The sequence below is a fragment of the Palaemon carinicauda genome, chromosome 1, assembly GCF_036898095.1.
Source record: "Palaemon carinicauda isolate YSFRI2023 chromosome 1, ASM3689809v2, whole genome shotgun sequence".
NCBI classification, from domain to species: Eukaryota; Metazoa; Arthropoda; class Malacostraca; order Decapoda; family Palaemonidae; genus Palaemon; species Palaemon carinicauda.
This window is the reverse complement of record NC_090725.1, coordinates 23,646,602-23,651,601: the sequence shown is the minus strand read 5'-3', so window position 1 is coordinate 23,651,601 and position 5,000 is coordinate 23,646,602.

The window sequence follows — 5,000 nt, the reverse complement described above, 5'->3', positions numbered from 1 at the left end:
AGACAATGTATTATTAGTAGATTTTTATATTCCTGGATCATTATATATCTCACCAAATTTAAGAATATAAATAAGATACAAAAGGTGCAACAGTAAAAGTCCCATTACTATACTATCAATACATTTGTTCAACAGATGTTTATAAAAAGACAATTTCTCTCATAGAATAATTCACAAGTATAAACTCCCTTCCATATAAATGTATTATAAATTGAAATTAAAATATAAATTCACAGTTAGAGGAGGACTATACTACACCATGCTATTCTAAATCTATATCCTATTGTATACAAAGGGGAGTAAAATGTCATTAGTAAAAGATGACAAAAGGACCAGTGTTTTAATAAAAAGTGGCAGACTGAGGTACATGTTATAGATGGTGTAAACGTTGCAAAGGGTTGACACAAATAAAAAACACACAAAAGAGAATGAACAAATGATGAGGAATAGAAGGGTGGAACGTCCAAAGATTTCTGGATTTGCTGCATCGTAAATAATTTGGAATCTAACTCTCCTAATAAAATAAAACATTCAATGAGTTGAAATGAAAATACTTGTAGCAAGAGAGACTTCCAAGTCTCTAAAAGACCTTTGAGTGGAGAGGTATTAAGAAATCCAAAGGGGAGCAAATAATGGTTGCCTGGTGAAGATTTAAATATCCTTATTAAAGAAAGGGAAACAAATTCTTGAGCTTTTAATCTGTTCCATTGATAGGATGTGGTTAGGAGAGATTCAAAGTGGAAAATATGGAGAGTTATAAGAACCAGCAAAGGTGTTTTATACTCATTACACGTGGATGAATTTTCCAATAATCTTTCCTTTCAATACAATGATTTCATTCCCCCATCTCTTTATCTTTAATCTCGACGTTTGAATTTCCAAAGCCACTTGAACTGTTATCAAAGCATTAGAATTGATTTCAGGGGTGACCTGAGAGAGAGAGAGAGAGAGAGAGAGAGAGAGAGAGAGAGAGAGAGAGAGAGAGAGAGAGAGAGAGAGAGAAGGAGATTTACAAGGATTTTGGATGTTTTTAGTCCATCCGCGGAGACTCCATTTGCTCTTGGGTAGAGTGATTAACTTTAAACATTTAGAGAGTTTTTATTATCTTATCTAACTTATTCTTGAACTCGTTTACCTAGTTACTGTTGACTACATCCGCTGGAAGTATATTTCATATTTACAGATTTGTTAATTAATTCATCATTTGAATGGGAATATTGCAATGCTGTTGACTTATGAATGATTTAAACTTTATCATTCAACAGCGTTTGAATTCCGTGAATCCATCAATCAGCGGACAGGGTTATTGGCTTGCTTCTTAGTTATTAGCATTTTGATACCATTCATCCTTTGATAAATCCAATCTTCATAATTTTTTAATATATCTATTTCTTCAAAAGACATATGTATATATATATATATATATATATATATATATATATATATATATATATATATATATATATTTATGTGTGTATATATATACACATAAATATATATATATATATATATATATATATATATATATATATATATATATATATATATATATATATATATATATACCCACTTAGAATTCATTTTTTGGTAACAGCTTCTGGCCGGGTGGAGATTCGAACCCCCACCTGTTCAGCTGGAAACTATGCCTGCAGAACCTCTACCGACTGAGCTATCAAAAGAGATAAAAGTTTATGACAAGTCCCCGTAAATATTCCTGTCGAATTCAGGAATCTGTTCATAGACTTGAAATAAACCCATCTCAACCATGTTAGCTGAATCGTGAGTTTGCAACACGTGGTTATTTTTAAATGAACATATATCACAAACACACGTGATTTCATTCAATGTAAATATCACCCACGAATGGCATTTAATACCGAATTCTACCTTGGGAATATATATCCACTTGGAATTTATTTTTTGGTAACAGCTTCTGGCCGGGTTGAGATTCGAACCCCCACCTGTTCGGCTGGAAACTATGCCTGCAGAACCTCTACCGACTGAGCTATCAAAATAGATAAAAGTTTTTGACAAGTCCCCGTACATATTCCTGTCGAATTCAGGAATCTGTTCATAAACTTGAAATAAACCCATCTCAACCATGATAGCTGAATCGTGAGTTTGCAACACGTGGTTAATGAACATATATCACCCACGAATGGCATTTAATACAGAATTCCATCTTGGGAATATATATCCACTTGGATATTTACATTGATTGAAATCACGTGTGTTTGTGATATATGTTCATTTAAAAATAACCACGTGTTGCAAACTCACGATTCAGCTATCATGGTTGAGATGGGTTTATTTCAAGTCTATGAACAGATTCCTGAATTCGACAGGAATATGTACGGGGACTTGTCAAAAACTTTTATCTCTTTTGATAGCTCAGTCGGTAGAGGTTCTGCAGGCATAGTTTCCAGCCGAACAAGTGGGGGTTCGAATCTCCACCCGGCCAGAAGCTGTTACCAAAAATTGAATTCCAAGTGGATATATATTCCCAAGGTAGAATTCGGTATTAAATGCCATTTGTGGGTGATATTTACATTGATTGAAATCACGTGTGTTTGTGATATATGTTCATATATATGTATGTGTGTGTATGTATATATGTATATATATACATACATATATATATATATATATATATATATATATATATATATATATATATATATATATATATATATAAATGTATATATATATATATATATATATATATATATATATATATATATAAATATACATATATATGTATATATATGTATATATATATATATATATATATATATATATATATATGTATATATATATATCATCTCTTCCTACGCCTGTGAACGTAAAGGGCCTCAGTTAGATTTCGCCAGTCATCTCTATCTTGAGCTTTTAAATCAATACTTTTCCATTCATCATCTCCTACTTTACACTTCATAGTCCTCAGCCATGTAGGCCATGGGTCTCCATGGCTGAGGACTATGAAGCGTGAAGTACAAGATAATTTACAAGGATTTACAAGGATCTTGGATGCCTCAAAGACATTTTAGACCATCCGCAGAGACTCAACTCGCTCTTGGCTAGAGCGAGTTACTTTAAGCATTTAGAGAGCTCTTATGATCTTGTCTAACTAACTTATTCATGAACTCGTTTACCGTGTTACTGTTTACTACATCAGCTGGAAGTCTATTTCAAGTATTTGCTATTTTGTATGTGAAAAAAAAAATGCCACATTGAATGGTGTTGTATCTTTTCAATTCTAGTTTGTATCCCTTACCTATGGACTGATTTGTGCTAAGCGTGAATAGATTGTTGTAAACTACATTTGTTATTCCTTTAAGAATATTGAATGCCTCTATTAACTGTCCCCTTAGTCGTCGAGTTTGTAGTTCAAATAAGCTCAAACGTTCCATCCTTTGTCTATATCCAAGTTGCCTTAGTGCCGGAGCTAGTTTGGTGGCCGTAGCTGCTGCCAGTCTATCTAAATCCTTCTGAATACGTGGAGCCCAGAATTGGTCTCCATATTGTAGATGGGGTCATACTAGTGATGTGTACAACTGTAGTACAGTATCATTGTTTCTGTATTTGAATTGTCTCTTTATGTAACCTATTAGTTTTTTTTTTTTTTCTTTTATTATTATACCGAGATCTTCCTCCTGATCCACACTTTCAATTTCATTACCCTCCAGTGAGTAATCTGATTAGGGGTTAGTATAATCTATGTGCATAACTTTGCATTTCCCAGAGTTGGAAAGCATTTGCCATTTTCTGGACCATTCTCCTTGCTTCATTTGAAACTTTTTAATGGAGATGATTAATGCTGCCTTTATTTGATTTTGAGGCTCATTGGGTAACCATTATTTTTCGTTTTCGTTAGATATTGGTAAGCAATTTCGTTTGGCCGATGTTTTTGGACAGAGCTGGGATACACTGCAAATCTACAAGGCATTCACTTGCTAGCAACCATTCAATTTGATTATGTATTCATTGAGGAGATAATGTCTGACAATTGTTATTACCTCCGCCAACGAAGTTGGAAGGAGGTTATGTTTTACCCCCTGTTTGTGTGGGTTTGTTTGTCAACACCTTCCTGGCCACAATTATAATCGTAGAGTAATGAAAATTGCAGGGATTAACTGTCATATAAAACCCTGGATATGATTACATCTTGGAAGGTCAAACTCAAAGGTCAAGGTCAAGGACAAGCAAAATGTCTAATTCACGTAATTAGACATAAGTTTCGACATCGTTGCCACCACAACTTCAGACTTAGTTTATGTTTGAGTGTATGAAAATCCACGCCAATTAATACATGTTAAGGTCCAAGGCCAAGGTGGAGTCCAAGATCAAGGTCAAGCAAAAGGTCAAATTCCGGTCATCAATCATACGGCCACAATTTCAATCGTAAAGTAATGAAACTTGCAAGGATTTTAAACTGTTATATAAACAGCTGGAAATTATTAAATTTGGAAAGTCAGAGGTCAAGGTCACAGACAAGCAAAACGTCCAAATCACGTATGTTTGGTCATCCTTATCACAGAGACCTTAAACTTGGTTCATATTTGAGTGCATGAAAATCCACGCCAACGAGAAATAAGCTGCCGTGGTGGAGGTCTGCGCTCTACTGAGTGCCCCTCTAGTTTCTATTATTTCGTGACCAACTAATCTGTTTGCTCAAAAACAAATTCCTAAAGACATAGACCAGAATAAAAAAAAAGGAAAAAAAAAATAGGAATTCGCTGTGTGCAACTAATAACTCAGAAAAATATCGTAAGCTCTTTGTTTCCGATGAATAACGTCCAGAAATAGATTTTTTTTTCTGGTTGAGAGTTTTATTCAGTAACATTGACTTTTCTATAAATAATTCTTTTATTATTTAGATGATACCCAGGAAAGATCTTTGTTCTATTGAGCGCCATAGTGAAATTTTAAAGAATTGATCGCAATTAGTAATGACATAGTAGGATTTTTATTAGTTTAAATTAAGGAAAATATAATAATAA